This window comes from Perognathus longimembris, chromosome 3 (genome assembly GCF_023159225.1).
Source record: "Perognathus longimembris pacificus isolate PPM17 chromosome 3, ASM2315922v1, whole genome shotgun sequence".
NCBI classification, from domain to species: domain Eukaryota; kingdom Metazoa; phylum Chordata; class Mammalia; order Rodentia; family Heteromyidae; genus Perognathus; species Perognathus longimembris.
Window position 1 is genome coordinate 87,521,197 of NC_063163.1, and position 21,316 is coordinate 87,542,512.

The following is a 21,316-nucleotide window of genomic DNA, read 5'->3' on the forward strand; positions in this document are numbered from 1 at the left end:
ACTACCAAAAAAGGGGGTGGGGATATGGCCTAGTGGCAAGAGTGCTTGCCTCGTATACATGAGGCCCTGGGTTCGATTCCCCAGCACCACATATACAGAAAATGGCCAGAAGTGGCGCTGTGGCTCAAGTGACAGTGCTAGCCTTGAGCAAGAAGAAGCCAGGGACAGTGCTCAGGCCCTGAGTCCAAGCCCCAGGACTGGCAAAAAAAAAAAAAAAAAAAAAATACAAGATCTGCTGAGGCTCCATAGTAAGATCTTGTCTCTATAAACTACCAAAAAAGCTGGAAGGGACTCTTTGGCACAAGAGGTAGAACACTAGCCTTGAGTAAAAACAGCTCAAGGATAGTGCACAGGTCCTGAGTTCAAGCCCCAGGACTAGCACCAAAAATAAACAAACAAATAAAAGCAATCTTCCAGCAAATGAGTAAAACTATTATTGGTTTGCTTCCCGATTGGCAAAGTAAAGAGGGAAATGAGCAAGGTCACAGAGTTCTTCCCAACTGACAAACATTGGGTCATGATGAGAAATAAACTTTGTGCTGGCAAAAGAGCTCTAAAGGGAATGGTCCAAGGGGTCACCAGTTGGGACTTCAGTGCTGGGAAGGAGCAGCCACAGACCTAGCTCCCCTAGGGAAGCCCAGGAGCCCCTTGACAACCCCACTGGGGCCTGATGACTCCTCACAAAGAGCTCCTTGGAGTAATTCTCCATCGTCGTTAATGTGAACGCAGCAGCACCACAATAATGATGGAAAATATTTACATACCGCACCACTGATGGGTTTGTTTGGACCATCTGGCTACTGGATGCAATAAGTATTGTCAAACACATGGCCCTTCCACAGACACTATGCCTTAGTACCCATAGAGGCCGGGCTGCAGGAACCCAAAGGGAACCTGGCCCCATCCTTGTCACACTGTCCACCCTAGGGAAAAGAGAGGCCACCTCTTGTTTGTGTCTATGTGACCCAAAGGTCAACGCAGGGCTCTCCTAATTCCCCCACTCATCTGTGGATAGTGGTGACCCCCAACCTGAGGCCTTACAAGTGTGTGATCCTCAAGACTTTGCACTCAAAGACTATGCTGCTTCTGCACCCCTGGGCTTCCCCAGACATCTCAGTGCCTCAGCTCAGCTCATCTGCTCTGCACTGGAGCAGTTTCTGCCTGCACATGGTCACACTTGGACAGGCTCAGGATTCGAATGCAGCAGACATGGAAGATGGTGATCTTAGACCTGGTGAGAAATTCCTCCTCCTTCTGCCCATAAGTCCCTGAGTTCTGACACCTCACTGGATATGCAGAGTTTTCCTCTGAGGTTAATGTTATTTTTTTTCCTTTTGTTTTTTTAAGTTTGGAATATTGGGTGGGTTGTTTTATTATTTTCTTAATTTTAGTAAAGGGAGAAAAGTTCCACTGGAAGTCTATTCTAAAGTAGCAATTTTCTTAATGAGAAGCATACGTTGCTGCCCACGCAAGGAGGCTGTGTCAGCTCTGAGCAGTGAGCGTCACTCACGATATGGCAAGTCATGTCCTCCTGACAGCCACCAAGGCAAAGGGAGCTGCTCACCCAGGTATGTGCATGGCCACTGGGGTTTGCTTAATGACTCTCACTGGGGCTTTCCAAGGGGGCACACCTCAGGGGAGGCCTAACCTCATCTCTCCCAGAACTTGGGAGTCCCAGGCAGGAGAAATGCCATTTCAAAAGTACATGGTGAGATCACTATCTCAAAAAATTATTTAAATGAGCCAGGCACCAGGGGCTCACACCTGTAATCCCAGGTACTCAAGAGGTAGAAATTGGGAACACTGAGGCTCAAGGCCAGCTCAGGCTGAAAGTTCCTGAGACTCTCTATCTCAATAGACAAAGCTGGTATGGTGGTGCATACCTGTCATCCCAGCTATAATGACAAGGGTGAATAAGAGGATTGTGGTCCATGTCAACCTGGGCAAAATACAAGAATAACCAGAGGGAAAAAAGGGCTGGGACATGGTTCAAATGGTAGAATGACTGCCTAGCAAGTACAAGGCCCTGAGTTCAAACTCCAGTACCCTTCCCTCCTCCAAATTAAATGAATTAAATAAATGAAATGCCAAATTAGGGTGTTTAGGGCTGTCCATTGCCATGCCATCTCTGCCCATCTGAATATGCAGACTTGGGCTTCCTGGAATCAGCTTTACTGATTCCATGGAGGGCCAGTGGTCTTCCTGGGGGACTCGTGCAACTCTCTCTGCAATGTGGTAAGGCTGAATACCTCACCTCTAGATAGAGGACGGGGACCAAAGTCAGAACCCTTGGCTAGATTTGGCAGAGGCTCATCTGCTGAGAGGCCACTCTGGAGAGCAAGGATGAGTGAATGGACACCCTAGGACAGCACTGAGACCTACTGACTGAGCTGCCCAAGAATAACTACCATCTGGATGACAGCATTCACTGGCCAACACCCAGGACCTCAATGAGGCAGGGTGGCCATGAGAGGTCAAGACAGCTCTCTGCAACATTCCTGTGTCCTTGTGTGTGGTTAAATACACACCTTTACCATGCTAGCTGTCTTCAGATGCATGGGGGAACTGTCAGAGCTCCCCAGAGTATCTCATCTTCTCTGGCCAAGATCTGTCCCCAGTGGACACCCCCAGACCCTGGTATAATGTCCTTGTTTGGAAAAACTAATTCTAATCTCACAGGTCCATGAAATCCAAGGTTCCTCCTGGAATCTGGGTGTCCTACACATAGCTTCCTGAAGGCACGATCTCTGGTCATACCAGACCTTCAGGCACACAGTGCTTGGTGCTTCTTAGCCATACTGTGGACATGTCCACAGAAGGGAAAGGCAGCTGCTGTCCCCTCTTCCACCTTCTTCCCAGAAGGAATCCTCAGCAGGGCTCCAAACCCCCAGCCCCCTCCTCTCTTGTGCTCACATGGGCCTGATGGCGCAGGCCTCGGCCTGTCCTCATCAAAGAGCTGCTTTCCCAGGACTTGTCTCCAGATTTCTACTATACTTGAAATGGGGTTCTGAGGTTAAAAACCACCACCTTGCACTCACATTCTTAAATACTGAGCAATTAGCCATAGCTATCAGAAACAAAAAATAAATGCCCACTGACCCAGCAGTTCCCTCTCTGGGACTGTGTTCTGCAGGTAGAAGAGCTATTTGCTACCAAGAACCTAGCTTCAGAACCTTAGCTTCCCATTTTCCACTGGTAGCCACACTCCAGCTACAGGGACCGAGGGTCCACCAGCAATAGAACACAAAGCCTGTGGTTGAAAGAACCAGCAACCCTAAATGAGCTACCAGAAGCCTCCACGATTTACATACTGGGAAGTCAAAACCACAGATGCATGACAGTACAGTAGGCAGCTATTTGTGTTGGGTTTGTTTTTAAAGTAATGTATATTCATATATGCAGGGAATCTTGGAAACACACACACACACACACACACACACACACACACACACACACACAAACTAGCAACCATTATTGTCTCTGCAGAGGGAGATGAAGACACTTAAAGACAAGGCCCGCAGGAAGTCTGGCATTTGCCAAATACAAAACTCATTACTTGGCCAAACAATTTTTGAAGTAACACATATGACCTTTACCATATATTTTATTATGTTCCAATAAGCTATCTACTTGACTTCTAGAAATTTAAAGAATGTATCTAATTTGCCAGTGTATGGTACTATATCATACACATTTTTAAAAATTATTTTGTAACTTTTATTGTATGTCAATACTGGGGCCTGAACTCAGGGCCTGAGCAGAGTACTCTCTCTTAGCTTTTTTGCTCAAAGCTAGCATTCTACCACTTGAGCCACAGTAGCTTTTTTGCTGGTTAATTGGAAATAAAAATGTCATGGACTTTCCTGTCAGGGCTGGCTTTGAACTGTAATCCTCAGATCTCAGCCTCCTGAGTATCTAGGATTACAGGCATGAGCTACCAGTAACTGACTGTTGTTATTAAAAATGAAAAAGACAAGCCAGGTACTGGTGACTCATACCTGTAATCCTAGCTACTCAGGAGGCTGAGATCTGAAGATTACAGTTCAGAGCCAGCCCAGGCAAGAAAGTTCATGAAACTCTCATCTCCAATTAACCACTAGAAAACCAGAATGGTGCTGTAGCTCAAGTGGTAGAGCACTAGCATTGAGCTGAAGAGCTCAGGGACAGCTCAGGCCCAGAGTTCAAGCTCCACAATGGACAAAAAGAGAAAGAGAATAAATAAGTGAATGAATAGTGTTAAAAAGCACTCAAAAATGATTGTTCTTTGAATACTAGAAAGCCATGACCCTGAAACTGTTAGAAGAGGGAGATATTCTGGAACTAATGGGAAGATATCTAGGTATAAGAACAAAGACTCGGGATATTAGAGGATCATACACACCACTGAGTAGGGTTGAGTAAAAGAAGTCAATAGGACTTAACTTTTTAAAACAATTAGCACTATTTTATGTGTTTTAAAATGCTGACATTTAGGGGCTGGGGATATGGCCTAGTGGCAAGAGCACTTGCCTCGTATACATGAAGCCCTGGGTTCGATTCCCCAGCACCACATATACAGAAAATGGCCAGAAGTGGCGCTGCGGCTCAAGTGGCAGAGTGCTAGCCTTGAGCAAAATGGAGTCAGGGACAGTGCTCAGACCCTGAGTCCAAGGCCCAGGACTGGCAAAAAAAAAAAAAAAAAAAAAAAAAAAAAATGCTGACATTTAAAACTGGAAGTGTGGCTCAAGTGGTAGAGCACTGCCTAGCAAGCATAAGACCCTGAGTTCAAACCCTAGTACCACATGTATACAAAAAGGTGCTGACCTTTAATATTTCTTTTGAAATAGTAAAATGCAATGAAAATAATAACTGGTCCATGTTTTAGATACATTTACTGGAACCACATTATGGACTGTGTTATTTCTGTGACCCTTATCCTATGAGCCAAAAATCAGAAAATAGAACTAAGAAACAATCAGATGCTCCCACCAGTTGACTCTGCAGACATTGCTGCTTGCTTGGCTTGGGAATGCCTGTGAACCTCTAACTCCTCCCTATTCACCCCACAGCCACGCCCACCAGGCAGGTTGGCAACAACCTGAACCATTCAGAAGCAGGCTGACTGGCAGATCATTGAGCTTTGAAGAAAAGCCAGTAGAAGCCAGAAGATTCCAGTCCTGGGAGAGTTATGCTGGCCCAATCACACAAGCACAGATGACACCAAAAGGGAGTAGAGGGTCCCCTAGGAGTCCAACCTCCCGGTCATTTCAGGGAACAGCCCAGCTCCCGATGAAGGAACTTAAAGGAGTCAGCTGGATGACTCAGCCATCCTCAAGGAACAAATTATCCCCTGCATTCTCTATTGATTGAAAGATCGGCACATCGACTGGGAAAATGTGATAAAGCTGGCTGACAGACAGCCTCAGGTGACCGAACTGTGGCAGTGCTGAGCTCCGGTTTCTAGCAGAAGTTAATGTTTTACTTCTAGAAACGTTCCTCCACCTGGAAATGTGGCCCTCCCCAAACTCCACCCAGCATCCTTGGCTAAAGCACTGTCCCCAGATCTGCTCTTGAAGAATTCCTGGAGAATGGTATGTCCTCCCCGGAGGGAACTCATTATCCCAGATTGAGATCATGAACATCCACCCTCTGTAAGGACAACTTAATGGTATGCAAATGTGTTCTGGAACATTCTGGGAGACTTGTCAGAATAACCCTGCACACCTCTGCCACTCTGTCTCCTGGGTTGCTGGGTCCCAGGGAAGCCCCTGAGGGAGGTATGTGGCAACTGCCTGAACTACCTAGGTGTCACTCTAACCAAAAAAATTGGGTCACTGGCCACTGATACCCAAACATGTGTCAGAGGGCTCCTTCCTGTTAAACTCACCAACTAGTTTCTGCTGACACAATGGAACATGATCATGGCCTGCTTATTTTGCACCTGGCTACCATATTGTTTTACTACTATATTTGTAACTATTTTCCAATTTACTTTCAAAACTTAAGAGCACCATTGTATCCACTCAAGATATTAATTTGGCAATCGCCTTTCTAAGGGTTAAGTCCCACCTGCCCATTGAATTGGTGTGATTCTGGAGTAAGATTCAGTAATGACAGGAAAGAGATGCTTATCTTGCATTAGACATGTAAAGCGATGTCTTCTATAGATTTCTAGATACTTTCGGCCCCATGACCCTGTCTGGAAGCAGTGCTCAGCGGGTCTGTGCTTCTCAAACATACTTTGGAAAGTGCTGCCAGAGTGTTCGGCTGTTGAGGGAAAAATCAGTGCTGACTGGTGATGAAAGGCAGAAATCTTTGCCTACTCCTCAATCTCTGTTTATAAGAGTAATGGATATTGGACTTTATCGAATGCCTTTCTGGCCTCTATCCAAATCATCTCAGTTGTTTTATTTTTCCCTCTTTTTCTTTAGTAGATCACCTAATACAGAACCATCTGCTACGTTTTTAGGCTGGTCCATAACCCAGGGCAACAAGCCCAGTGCTGGGCAGAGTACTGGGGAAACAGAGAGCTGCAGAGAAATGGGGTTCTGGCCTTTGGAAGAAGGTGAGGGTGGAGGAGCATGGGAAAACAACCTGCACACGCATGTGCACATGTACACACACACACACACCTCTGCACACATGGAAATAGCAGGCTAGTATTTGGAAAAAGATATGTCACAAACTGGGCCTAGCAAAGACCACCCTAGCTGAATCAAGATAACCACAGGAACCCTCCTGCAGAAGACACAGAACACCCGGAATGAGGTAAGAATGAGGGCCTCTGGACTAGAGCCTTGCTTTGTGTGGGGGCCCTAGGGAACACTTCTGGCCTACAGTAAAACAGTAGAAATAATTACAGGTTGAAAAAGACGTTTAGAGATTCAGATACCTAGGTGAGCCTCCTTCACTGAAGACTGAGGCTGAGCTTCAAAGGTGGCCCATACCTATGTCTGTGGCTGAAAGGAGAAGGGGAGAAAAAAAAGTGAACAACTGAGGGCTCTGAGATCTTGGGCAGAAGCGAAAGAACACCCTATGTAGTGTGACTTTCCTGTGCTAAATATTATGGCTCCTACCTGGAAAATGGGCTGACTCAGGAGGTGGCCTGTGTATCAGACTCTAGGTGTGAAGCCCAGTGGTAAGGAAGGCCTGCATGTGCAGGGGGGTGATCCTGAGGCCTTCCAAAGACACACCAGGACACCAGAGTTGCCCCTACCTTCTATGCCAACACACTCAAGCAAACACACAAGGGCCATTCTAACAAGAAGACATTGCTAGGATGAAATGTCCCCATGATCTTCTCACACCCCTAGTTTTGGAAACAGGGCATATGAAGACATGGTGAGGGCGAAGTCACAGTGGAGACCTTATAAGAAAAGACACTCAAGGAGACAGCAAAGTGACAGCAAAGTGTGTGTGTGTGTGTGTGTGTGTGTGTGTGTGTGTGTGTATGATACATCAACATATCCAGGACCTGCAGCAAGGAGAGAGGACTGGAAGATTCTCCACCGCTCTAGAAGGAAGCATTCCTACCACTCCTTCCATTTGGACTTCTGGCCTCTTAACTGTAAAAGAATAAATTCTGGTTGTTTGAGGCTACCCAGCTCATGGTACACTGTGATGGCAGTCCTGGGACACAAATAGAAAGAAAGACACACTGGAGAGCATCTCCGGGGCTGCAGTTCCACACTTCCACATGGCAGTCCTCCTGCATGTCAGTTGGCCTTGCCTCCAGCATGCCTCAGGAAGGTGCAGAGCCCCATCAACTGGGGGCCTTGAGCCGGGTGAGACAGCAGCCTGGGTGGGGGGGGGGCCCACAGATGATCAGGGCACCATCAAGCTTCAGGCCCATGCTTGGTGCTGGGCACTCTCACACTTTCTCCTTTAAATCTCAGAATCCGCCAGAGGTAGGAAAGGAAACACAAGTTCCCAGAGAAGCCCAAGACCTCCTCAAGGGCCCATCTCCTCTGTGGCAGACCCAGGCTGTCAACATAGGGCCTGGGGTCCTCAGGGCCCACCCTCTCCTGATGCTGCCACCTGTGCCCCTTGGTAGGGCCATTTCCCACTCACTCTGCAGCTGCGGCTGAGGGACCTCCAGCAGCTGGCATGTGGTCTTTGAAAAGGTATTTGTCTTTCCACTTGCTGAAAGCAAAGAAAGCCATAAAAGGGCATGCCCAAGGTCAGGTGCACCAGCACTCCAGAGACAGATGGCGTTCACACACCAGGCCGTTAACTGCCAGCAACACCCCTGCCCTGGCAGGAGAGCTCAGTGCCCTGGTGAGTGGGAGGTCTGTCTCAGCACTCCCTCCCCTGCCAGGCCAGGGATGAGGCTCTCAGTAAATGCACAGCAAGGTGCCATAAGCCTGAAGGCCAATGGGTATCTCAGAATACCCACGAGGGAGCCAGCGAGCCTGAGATTGGTGTTTGTTTTCTCTTTCTGTAGTACCATTTCATCATTTTAAGTGTACAGCTCAATATATTTAGTACAATCACAATGTTGCACAATCATCACTACTGTTTCCAGAACATTTTCATCATCCCAAACAAAAAATTTGTGCCCACTAAACAACAGCTTCCATTTTCGTCCTACCAAGCCCTAGGAGAACCACTGCTCAGCTTTGTCTCTGCAAATTTGCCTCTCTGAGGAACCTTATCTAATAAGCAGAACCATCTAGTACTGTCCTTTTGTACCTGGCTTCTTTCACTAGCCTCATGCTTTCAAGGTTTGTTTAGCAGGCAGCCTGTGTCAGTGCTTCGTTCCTTTTCCAGGGCTGAATAATATTCCACTGTATGGGTAGACCATACTCAAGTTTATCTAGATTCTTGGGCTAGTTCACCTCTGAGTCACAGTGTGTTGTGAACAAATATCTGCTTGAGTCTCTGCTATCAATTCCCCCACACACACGTGTGTGTGCATGCATGTGTGTGTGTGTGTGTGTGTGTGTGTGTGTGTGTGTGTGTGTGACTAGACAGAACTCAGGGCTTTGCATATGCTAATAAACACATCCTTTACCAGTGAGGTACACCCCGGCCCTGGCTCTCAGTTCTCTGGGTATAGAGCTGAAGCAGGTTCACTGGGTCCCAGAGTGATCTTCAGTAAACTCTCTGGGGAACCTGCTGGACTGTTTTGCACAGAAGCTGCCCCATTTTATACTTCCTCCAGCAGTGTGCAAGCATTCCAAAATCTCCACATCATCTCCAGCACTTATTTTATTTTAACTTGTTGGGTAACAGCCAGAGGTGAAATATCAAAGAGAGGGAAGAGGGAAGTCCCACAGGCCCCTGGATGCAGCTCCAGCCAAGGCTGCCATGTGTTTGCTTTGGACCTTCCACTCTGCACAGGGCAGTGGAATGAAGAAATGCTAGTAGAGAATTCAATTCCAGTTCTAGCTCTGGTGCTTACTGGCAAATACTTGAATCTCTCTAAGCCTTTTGTCTGCAATGGCCAAGGGGCTTCTGCACCAAGTGTCACTGGCCCTAGAGGCGGGCTTCGCATGTGACACATTGAGTGTTCTCAAACTCTATGGGGGGCTGGGAATATGGCCTAGTGGTAGAGTGCTCACCTCGTATACATGAAGCCCTGGGTTCGATTCCTCAGCATCACATATAGAGAAAACGGCCAGAAGTGGCACTGTGGCTCAAGTGGCAGAGTGCTAGCCTTGAGCAAAAAGAAGCCAGGGACAGCGCCCAGGCCCTGAGTTCAAGGCCCAGGACTGGCAAAAAAAAAAAAAAAAGTCTCAAACTCTATGGGACAATACTCAGGCAGTGGGATGAGGGTTGTATCACTCTCCCTTGAAATATCCTTTATGACAAGGCACAGAAAGAGCTAAGATACTTCTTCCCTTCAACCTCCTCTCTGCCTTCAAGTAGAGAAGGCAAAATAAAAAGCAGAAAAACAAAAAGTAAGGAAAAAATCTAGTTATCTTCCTGAGGGCAACCTTAGTAACACAATAGTGAACATATATACACATTTATGTGTACACGCATGTACACACACGGTGCTCCTCCCTGCTGCGTCAAATATCCCAGTTGTGTCACCAGGTTCAGAGAAGCAGGTGGAGCAGGCCAAAGGAGCTGAAACAACCCTGCCCACGCGTGGTCAGGCAGCCCCATTCGAATGAGGGCCCAAGCTGCTAGTCCAGTCCAACCTAGCACAAGATGGCTGCAAACACTGTCCACACGCAGGGCCAAGCCCCAGAGACAGTTCAGCAGCTGCAACCGGCCTCTTCTCTCTGCCCCGCTCCAGGTCTCTCTCTCTTTTTTTTTTTTTTTGCCAGTCCTGGGCCTTGGACTCAGGGCCTGAGCACTGTCCCTGGCTTCTTCCCGCTCAAGGCTAGCACTCTGCCACTTGAGCCACAGCGCTGCTTCTGGCCGTTTTCTGTATATGTGGTGCTGGGGAATCGAACCTAGGGCCTCGTGTATCCGAGGCAGGCACTCTTGCCACTAGGCTATATCCCCAGCCCCCCAGGACTCTCTTAATCCCTGTCTATCTCTCCTCCCCTACACATACACACACACACACACACACACACACACACACTCATGTGCATGTGTGGACTAAGATCCTGAGAAGTTCCAGGGAGGAAAGAGGACCCCCCCCACTCCCCGTCAGGAAAGGCATGCAGCCCTGTGGGCCACCAGTCAGGTATCTCCATAGTGACAGAGGCTGTGGGGCTAAAAATAGAAGTTCTACCTGCTGAAAGCCCCGTGTGTGCAGCTCCTGCTTCCCAGGGTGCCCAGAAGCCCAAGAGCAAAGAGAAGGGAAGTGCATTCCCACCGCACCAGCCACAGTCGTGAGGGTGGGGAGGAGGGCAGCAGCAGTGTGCAGCACAGCCAAGGTCCTGAGAAAACAGAGTCTATGGGGAGCCCCAGAAGGCCTTGGCAGAATGTTCTAGCACAAGCAGGCAAACGCCCCTTCCTGGCAAGCTGCATCCCCTTAAGTCTTGACAGCACAAGATGCCCTTCCCAGGTGAGCCTACCACAGGTTTGTGCTTAAAGAACGGCTCCACGGTGCTCCCATCGCACAGTGGCCTAATAGGTAACCCCCAGACCTGCCCAACCCCCAAGTGTGTTACAAGACAGCACTGTCAAAAGCAGTGGATCAACAGAGTTCACAGCCAGACAATGTAGATCTGACCCAGGACCTATGGGACCTTGGGGCCGCTATGTTTCCTCTCCAGGTTCCAGCTCTGGGCCAAGTTCAGTTGTGTGGTGAAGTGAGGTGACGATCTGGGGCACACCAGGTGCTCCGCAGTACTGTACCTGCCAGGACCAACTCAGTGACTCAGCAATATGGGTGTGTTTTGTTGCTGGTGGGCTAGCCTGGGAACCTAAGTTTAAGCGATAGGAATGGACATCCCCTGTGAAAGCAGCTTTTTTGCAGTCCTGCCTGTGCTGGCCGGACACTCTCATGTCACCAAGCACATCATACACTAGAACTCAGCTTGGCTATGCCCAGCCCCAGAGACCACAGGACAGAGGTCAAGCTGTCCAGGATGAGGGCAAAATCCCTCCCAGTGACACCACAGACCTATAGTTCAAATGCCACTGAAAACACACAGGGCTCCAGGTGTCAGGGAATCACACCTGTAATCCTACTTAGAAGGCTGAGATCTGATAGTGGTTTGAAGCCAGCCTGGGCAGGAAAGTTCATAAAACTCTTTTCCCAATAAATAACAAAAAAAACCAGAAGTGAAGCTGTGGATCAAGTGGTAGAGTGCTAATCTTAAGCAAAAGAAGCTCAGGGACAGCGTCTAGGCCCTGAGTTCCAGCCCCAGTACTGGCCAAAATAGAAACAAAATAGGTGTGGGAAGGCAGTGATACACTGCATGAGGTGCCTAGAGTTTGATCAGAAGAGGAAGGAAGAGAGGGAGGGAAGGAGAGAAGGAGAGGGGAAGGGAGGGAGGAAGAAAAGGAGAGAGGGAGAGAGGAAGGGAGGGAAGGAAGGAGGGAGGGAGGGAGGGAGGGAGGGAGGGAGGGAGGAAAGAAGGAAGGAAGGAAGGAAGGAAGGAAGGAAGGAAGGAAGGAAGGAAGGAAGGAAGGAAGGAAGGGAAGGAAGGGAAGGAAGGAAAGGAAGGAAGGAAAGGAAGGGAAGGGAATTAAAAGTGCTTATAACTAGGAACACTACTTTTCATTTTATATTTTTTAAAACTACTTTACTTTTTTTTTTCGAGTCCTGGGGCTTGAACTCAGGACCTTGGCTCTGTCCTGAGCTTCTTTCCCTCAAGGCTAGCACTCCACCACTTGAGCCACAGTGCCACTTTTGGTTTATTCTGTTTATATGGTATTGAGGAATCAAACCCAGAGCTTCATGCATGCTAGGCAAGCACTCTACTGCTAAGCCACCTTCCCAGCCCCACTACTTTACTTGTTAAAGGCTTTTTATTTTATTTTATTTTCCACTCCTGGGGTTTGAACTCTGGGCCTGGCACTGTCCCTGAGCTCCTTTTGAACAAGGCTAGTACTCTATCATTTGAGCCACAGTGCCACTCACAGACTTTCCTCTGCCCAGGCTGGCTTGGAACCACGATCCTCAGATCCCAGCCTCCTGAGTAGCTAGGATTACAGGCATGAGCCATGGGTACCTGGTTTCCAAGGTGTTTTAAATGATTGATACTTTATTGCAATAAGAATAGTTTCCATGAGATCCACTCTCTTTATTTTCTCATGTTTGATAGAGGGCTGGCTGTAATTCCATGCTGCACAGCTAGTCTCTAAAGCTTGCTCATCTTGCCTGCCTGAATGTCTCTACCTGTTGATAAATAATTCTCTACTCCCGACCCCAGCCCTTGGCAGCCATTAGTCCACTGATACTCTGAATTTGGCTTCTCTAAGTTCCTTGCATGAGTGAAATCATGCAGTATTTGTCTTTCTGAGGCTGGTTTATTTCACTTAGCATACTGTCCACTGTCCTGTCTTCAAGGTCCATCCTTGCCATCACAACTGACAAAAATGAAAGAAAGAAATAAAAACTAAATGGAAATAAAAAGTTTAATTTGGAGGTCCTTTGCTTATCCTTTTTTTTTTCTTTCTTCCCAGTCCTGGGGCTTGAACTCAGGGCCTGGGAATTGTCCCTGAGCTTCTTTTTGCTCAAGGCTAGCATTCCATCTCTCGAGCCACAGAGCTACTTCTGGCCTTTTCTGTTTATATGGTATTGAGAAATCGAACCCAGGGTTTCATGCATGCTAGGGAAGCACTCTACTGCTAAGCCACACTCCCAGCCCCTACTTATCCTTTTTGATTGCTCACCCCCAATCTCAATCTCCCTTCCAGTCTATGTGACCTTGCATAGATCCATCCTTCTTTCACAGATGATCTTCTGTGTGATCTGCAACGCAGGCCACAACTAAGATTCTGGTATGATTATTAACTACATTCCCTCCAATTTATAAACAGCCTTAAAATTCTAAAGTAAAGCATGGTGAAAGCAACTCCTCAGTAGTCAAGGCCCTAAGTTAATAATTAAGCATTGTTTATAGTGAGTCTGGAGTGGCACCACCTTCCAGACATCACTGCCAGTGATGTTGGCCCCACCAGTCCCTTGCTCAGAGTTAATGCACAGGAAAGTTAATTAGACAAATGAAAGCAAGTGTGACTGTGCATTCCAAACTGACTTCATTCTCTCACTTAGCTACCCAGGAGGCTGCCCATGCAACTCCTGCTGTATTTCCTGAAATACCAAGAGAGTAACCAAGAGAGAGAAGGGACCCTCTGGCAGGTGGAAGTCACAGATGAATCTTTGGGCAGGTCTGGGCAGGGATCTAGAACCACCAGCTCTTGTACCTATGCCTGATAAGGACCTGCTCTGCACTCAGCCAGGATGACTGTTGCTCCTGTAGGCAGGGCTTGAGTGCTCACAAAGCCCATCTCTTGCCACATGACACTGCAACCCTGCCAGGAGGGACATCCTCAGTGGATGAATACAGAAACCAAGGCCCTGAAAGGGGCCATCATCAAAGGCCACTTGCCTGGGAATGGGGCACTCAGGCTTCTGGTCTAATTGCCTTAGTCTAGTCATTGTTCCTCATCCAGAGACAAAGCAAAGCCAGAAATCATCCCAAAACACTTAAACCTTCATTTGATGACCAGAAAATAAAAGTATGATTTATGCATACAATGGACTATCATTCACCTCCAAGAAGGAAGAAAATTCTGACATGTACTACTCTGTGGGTAACCCTTGAAGACACTGTGCCAACAAAAAGATGCCTGAACCAAAACACACTATGTAATTCCAACTACTTGAGGTTTCTAGATGATTCCAATGACTTGAGGTTTCTAGAGTCATCAAATCCACAGAGATAGAGAAGGAACAATGGGCCAATGGAAACCAGTGGCTAGTCCATAGTCCTAGCTCCTTAAGAGGCTGAGACCTGGGAGGTCACAGCTTGAATCCTGCCCAGGCAGAAAAGTCAATGAGATTCCATCTCTAATTATTCAGGAAAATGCCAGACTGAAAATGTGGCTCAAGTGGCACAGTATCAACCCATGAATGAAAAAGCTGATCAAGTGCATGAGGTCCTGAGTTGTAACCAGGCAGTAAGTTGTAAGGAGTAAGTTGGCTTGTCCTAGTGGGCTCCCTGTCTGAGACACTAGGGCCCCTGTAGCTAAACCAAGAGGACAATCATGCAAATGTGAATTCAAGGGTCTGCCAAGTAGATTCCACTGCCAGGCTTTCTGGGCAAACAGATCCAGCATCTCTTGCTGAGCCTCAGACTCAAGCCCCAGCTGATTTTCTTAACTGGGCAGCCACAGACTTTTGAGCTCCTTCTACTATCAAACTCAGAGCTAAGCTGCGTGTTACAGGGAGGATGAGGCCAGGTCCAGCTTCCTACTCCTGCCCTGGCTGGCTTCCCATTGCCCCTTCACAAGACCAGCTCAGTGAAGAGGACTAAAAGTCTTTAGGCAGAATGGAAAGATGGAGACTCAGCAGGCCCTGGCTCCAGGGTAGCATACCTTGTCCTAAGATAAGCCACAGCCCACTCAGAACTGCTGTCTTTAAAAAAAAAAATCCTTTTCAGGCTGGGAATATGGCCTAGTGGCAAGAGTGCTTGCCTTGTAAACATGAAGCCCTGGGTTCCACTCCCCAGCACCACATATAAAGAAAATGGCCAGAAGTGGCGCTGTGGCTCAGGTGGCAGTGCTAGCCTTGAACAAAAAGAAGCCAGGGACAGTGCTCAGGCCATGGGTCCAAGGCCCAGGATTGATTGGCCAAAAAAAAATAAATCCTTTTCTTTTCGTACCAACATGTAAAGGCCATACACAGGAATTCCTTGGCCAGCTGTGATCTGTCCACTCTGATCTCCTCATCAGGGCAGAAAAAAGGACACTGATTCCCAGGTAAGGTAATTTCTGGGACCACTAAGACCACATTCAGAACATGGCCCACACCTGGCCTCTGACCTCCAGGTCTCCAGTTCATGGCCAGAGAACGCACAGCAGGATCAGAATTTGGCCTCAAAATTCCATAAATAGATGGGATCCCAGGCATGTGATCCTGTCTCAGGGAATCTGTTTTCAGTCGACAGAGCCCTTTGGCCTCTTTTGGAAAGCAAGGCTAGAGAACAAATAGAAGAGGAGTTCTGGGAAAAAAGAAAAGCAATAACCTACACAAACTCAAATTAAATTTTTTTCATACTGTTTAGAAGCAGCCAGATCAAGAACTTGATGAATTTTAAAACTAGCATAAACCTCCAATGTGGGCTGTTTAATATGACCAAACACAAATGAGCATGTGAGGAAGCCAGGAACTCTCTAAGCCCAGTGTAGGCCAGCAGTTAACTTCCTGTGTGGCTGGACCAAAGTCATGACCTCTTTGAGCTTCAGTTTCCTCAGCTGTACAAGTGCAGTGGCATCTGTGAGTCAGATGCAGTGAGTGGCAGAAGTGCTCTGCACTGTGGGATGGCACATAAAGGTGGGTGTGTGGGAAAGGGCCCCTTACCTCTGCACCCTACCAGGGGTGCTCCCCAGGGGCACCAAGATGAATCAGCTCCAAGCCTCTGTGCCAGGCAGCGGTGACCCCAAGACAAGCCACAGTCCCTCATGGCCCGGGCAGCAGCTGTGCTGGCCCCAGGTCCTTGTAGTTTGTAATGACCGGGAAGAGCTACCTTCTAGTACAGTGTAAAAGTTCATGATCCAGAGCCTGGTATGGGTAGGGTACAGTCAGCCTGAACCTCCTGAGCTTCCCAGACCACCAGGGCAACCTTGAACGAACCAGACTTCCTAGATCTTACGAGCCAGCCTGCAGTTCAGTAGCCACATCCTTGAGTGTTAATCCTGCTCCACTGCCAACACCCCACACCCAGCCCTGAGATCTTAGGGTTTCAGGGAAATGGAAAGTCATTTGCTCTTGATGGAAAGGTCAAACTCTTGGACTCGGGTTTTTTCCAGTGCTCCTCCTGTCTCTATTTGTTTGATTCTAGATTCCTTCCCTCTTCCCTGCCCCTGGCTGGGAAGCGGAAGGGGGCAGGATGAACAGGGTGAAAAGAAAAACGAGTGAGTACTAAATGAACACTACAAACCTTGGGACCAAGGCATGCAAGACAAATTGCACTGTCAGCAGTCATTACTGTGAACTCACGATGCTTCCATGAGTCACCCACGGCTGTCACTGACATCAAACTAGTATTCTGTCACAAAACAGGGCAAGAGCTCGACCGTGTGCTAATGGCAAAAAATCTGTGACACACATCCCTTGCTACTTCCAGCAGCAAATGCACAAGCTACATCATGTCCCAGGATAAATTACTGGGCTCCTTTCCTTTCTGGCTTAATACAAATCGTGCTCTGAACCAATTAAAGAAGCCACTCCAGGACTTTGCTTCACTAGGTTGGCAAAAGCCAGGCATGGGGAAGAATGAAGTCTCAGGTGTAGCACAGCAGGGGGCACTGAGCAGAGGAGCATGCTTTCAGAATGCCAAGACTTTGGTTATTAATGATATTTTAGTGTTGGGTTCTCAAACATATCAAACAAATTTCTTTGGATTGTTAGTTGCTGCCTGCCTCCGGGAAGGCTGCGGGCCTCCCACCTCCCAGATGGTCCAACCACAATAAACGTTTGGCCTGTCAGATGCACAACACTGACAAACTAATTGAAATATGCTACAATGAGCAAACCTCAAATAAATGTGAAATTACCGTTTCCTTACTCGAGAACCCTCCGAACCACCAGCACATTTGGCTCACCATGCTGATTGACCCCTGCCCGCCTGGCGAGCTGCACTTAAGTGTGGTTTTCAAAGGAGTTAATGCCTTTTTTTCAGTGTGATTACCCAAGTGGGGAAAAGTCTAATTGTAAAAAAAAAAGTTTGGTTTCACTCCCTTTTAGGAAAAAAAAATGCAAGTGAAAAGTCAACTCTTACAAAGTGCCAAGGAAAGCAATTAATGGGCAGAAGGCAGAGAGAGGAGCCACCTTCCTCCCTGGGAACATCAGGCAGGAGGACCTGGAGGCCCAGCCTCTGGGCTGGTGAGAAAATGAGAATGGCATCTCATTGAGTCCATGCCCTGCCACCCCAGAGGATGCTGGGGTCCCATGAGGCTATGACTCCAATCACAGGAGGCCAAGGGTGGAAAATAGGCACATCCTGTTGGGCTGACCTGGACAGGGGAAATGCAGAACTCAACAACGCAGTCCCTCACCAGGAGCCACTGCTCACAGGGGCTAGGAGCCCTGAAGAGGCTTGACAGGGCACACAGAGGCACATTTGGGGGAAGGTTCTTGTGTAAGAGCTGAGTAATTTGCAAAGTCAAGATTTCAGGATGGAAGGTGTGGGGTCCTTGGGATCATGGCCCTGAAATCAGGCCAGGCCTTTGGGTGAAAGTTTGTCCTTAGCTCCCTATAACAAGGTCCAGTTCCTTTGTGGGTGGACACTGGGCTGCTGCCACCCCTTATATGAGGGCACAGGGCCCATCCTCTCCTGTGAGAAGGGGAGAGAGCACTGTTCAGCAGGAAGTAGGCTCTTTGGCCCTTTCTGGAAGAAGCTATGTGTAGTGGCCGGAGCTAGCTCCTACAATAACAACAAACACAAAGAATCTACCACAGCCTGGACCTCAACCAACCTGGCCCTCAGACTCATCCCCAGCACCAGCTGCACAGCACAGAGAGGCCCTGACCTATGCTGAAAACACGTCCAAGATGGCGGGTTACATTATTGATGAATTCAAACTCAGCTATTCACGGTGATTTTTCTGTAACCCCCAAGTAAATGTTCACAAGGTCATGTTCAAACTTGTAGAATGGCAAAAAGAACATGGGTTGCCTCCCAGCTGAGGTAAAGCAAGGCGCACTCTGTGTTTACTTCGGTTCTCCTCCTGTAAACAAGTGTCTTCTGTGGGCTGTTTAGTGCCATTTTTTTTCACATGACTGTACTTTTTGTTGAATTTTTTGTTTAACATGTCCCCAAGCCTAGTGCTGAAATGCCGTTCAGTGTCTCTGAAGGCAGGAGATTATGACGTGCACGGAGAGAATTGTTACATGCGCATCCTTCAGACACGAGCTACCATGGCACTGTTAGCCATGGGTGCCACATGAATGAATCCGCCATATGCATTAAGTAAAGCAGTACTGATTGTGTGTTTGATGTGACGCTAGTAAACAGGACCACCTTGCATAAGAAGACTGTATAAACACATGGTGTGTGGTTCATTTCTCTCACAGAAGTGCTCAGCTCTGCAGGGTCATCTGCTCCTATGGCTGCAAATGGCCACACCCAAGTCTAGCAAGAAGTCCTATCAGCTGAATTCAGAATCAACCTCTTGGTCTCCCTTGCTGTTTCTATAAGGTTCTACCCACCTCCTCCATTATTGATCGCTCTGCTCTCCATTGATCTTCACATCTGATCTTCATGGGAGGGAGGGGGGACAGTGTGCAGGGCGAGTACATGCAGTCAGGAAACTGACTTCAGCAAGGAGAGGATGTGACAGTGATGAGACTATCTTTCTGAAGATAGTAGTTTAGGTTTTGTTTTTTTGAGACAGACTTGCTATGTAACCTAGGCCAGCCAAGAACTCCCTATCCTTGAGCCTCTGCCTCCCAAAAGCTGGGATTATAGGCATGTGCCACCACACCTGGGGTTGATCCCTGCCTTCTGGTTAACTTCCACTTTGTCCTCTGGCAAGGGCAGCTATGAATGTGCGTAACTAAAGCAAATGCTAGGCTGTTCCTCATAACAGCACTCTTTCTGTCTTTGGCCACAAAGGTTTGGCAGAATGCTATCATAGTGTTTGCTGGGCTGGGCCTAAGGAAGTTATTACACAGGAAAAAGGAGCAATGTAAGAACTGCTGGCCACTGCCCCAGGCTAGTGAGTATAAGAAAGAGTGGTAACTGGCAATTATGGGCCTTGGTCCCAGGCTGGCAGTGTGGCCTTGGGCTAATCAATCCTTTCTGCCAGCCTCAGCCTCTGGTTCCGAACAGGGTGGTCCACCAGTTCTGCTTTCTGTGATGAGGGTTTGGAAAGGGAGTCACCAGGCTCCCACCCACTGCAGGCTTCTAAGCAATCTTCCCTGTCCCGGATCAGGCCTGCTGTGGTGGGGCTATGATGACTGCCAGAAATTTTAGATTCTAAGTTCCACAGAACCTGACAGTCATTGTGGCTGATCCAAACTGCACCTATTCTTAAAATCCCACTCTTCCAGGAAGTTAACCCTGACTACCCTACACACAAAGGGTGTCTGCCTCTGAACTCTGCCTTGGAGAACCAATTATTACACACACACACACACACACACACACACACACACACACACACACAGAGGGTTACCTGAGGACTTGCCTCTAAACACACTGCAATTCAGCATAAGCGTTAGGATAAATGTTACTTTTGTATTCAATTCACTTATCTGTTTTCCAGAAACCTTTTGTGATTACTTATAAAGAATATGGATGGTGGGGAAGAAAATGGGGAGGGGGGAAGGCAGGGGGAAAAATGAAGGAGGAGCTAACAAGTTGGATAAGAAATGTGCACACTGGGGCTGGGGATATAGCCTAGTGGCAAGAGTGCCTGCCTCGGATACATGAGGCCCTAGGTTCGATTCCCCAGCACCACATATACAGAAAACGGCCAAAAGCGGCGCTGTGGCTCAAGTGGCAGAGTGCTAGCCTTGAGCGGGAAGAAGCCAGGGACAGTGCTCAGGCCCTGAGTCCAAGGCCCAAGAATGGCCAAAAAAAAAAAAAAAAGAAATGTGCACACTGCCTTACGTATGAAACTGTAACTCCTCTGTACGTCACTTTGACAATAAAGAAAGAAATTTTTAAAAATTTTTAAAAGAAAAAAAGAATATGGATAAGGCTGGCAGGTGGTTCACACCTATAATCCTACCTACACAGGGGCTAGGCCAGCCCAGGAAGAAAAATTTCTCAGACTCCCACTCCACGATAAGCAGCAGAAAAACAGGGCTGGAGGCTCAAGTGGTAGAGAACTAGCCCCAGGATCAAACTGTACCCCCACCAAAACAAAAAACAAAAAACAAAAAAAACAAGCAGGTATGGTGGTTTGCACTTGTTATCCCAGCACTCCAAAGGTTGAGGCAGAAGAACCATGAGTTCAAGGCCAGCCCTGATTACATAGCTGTTTCCCCAAAAACAATCCAGACACTGGTGGCTCACTCTTGAATTGATGAGGCTGAGATCTAAAAATCATATTTCAAAGCTAGCCCAGACAGGGAAGTCTGAGTCTCTTATCTACAATTAACCGTCAAAAAGTGGAAGTGGAGCTATGGTTCAAATGATACAGCGCCAACCTTGAGCACAAAAGCTGGGGACAGTGCTTGAGTTCAAGCCCTGGAACTAGAACAACAACAACCAAAAAAAAAGCAAACAAAATAAAACGTTGTGGATAGATTTACATAAGAATATCTACACACAGAGAGTCAGACAATAAAGCAGGAATAAGTATGCTGACCATAAAGGGGAGTATCGTTTCTACATGGATGAATATCACATTGTATGCTGAGCACCCTGGGAGCCAAGAAGAAGAGGAAAATAGCTACTAAAAGACAATGTGTTATGGAACACACTGGGCAGAAATAGGTACAAATCTAGACAGACTCAGGACTGGACTCTGGGAAACTGGGAAATAAATACCACATGCCCTACGGAGTGTATGAGGCCCCCTGGGTGGTACATAGCAGGTAAACACTTTCCTTTTCTTTATCCAAGGAGAAAGAAACAAGTTTCCCAGGGAAAGCAAAGTTTGCCTGGCCCTAAATTCCAAAGCAATTTTTAAAAATATATGAAACACTGTAAGATGCCTTCAGCAGAGGGGGTAACACTTCAGATTATGGTTTTAGAGCAAACTAGATGAGATTTGTTATGGCTCTATTTACTAATATCACCAAATA

General features: G+C 47.6%; 1 protein-coding gene across 11 annotated transcripts in view; it reads right to left on the minus strand.

Annotated features, from left to right (window-relative positions):
- Pitpnm2 (phosphatidylinositol transfer protein membrane associated 2) overlaps window positions 1–21,316 on the minus strand; it is a 114,537-nt gene that overhangs the window by 90,366 nt on the left and 2,855 nt on the right. The window contains exon 1 of one of the 11 annotated variants that reach the window (XM_048343056.1): window positions 18,770–19,901. The exons of the other annotated variants lie outside the window; for them this stretch is intronic. The gene's annotated coding sequence lies outside the window, so the exon portion shown is untranslated. Of the gene's footprint in view, window positions 1–18,769; window positions 19,902–21,316 lie in introns of those variants that run through there. 11 annotated transcript variants of the gene reach the window in all.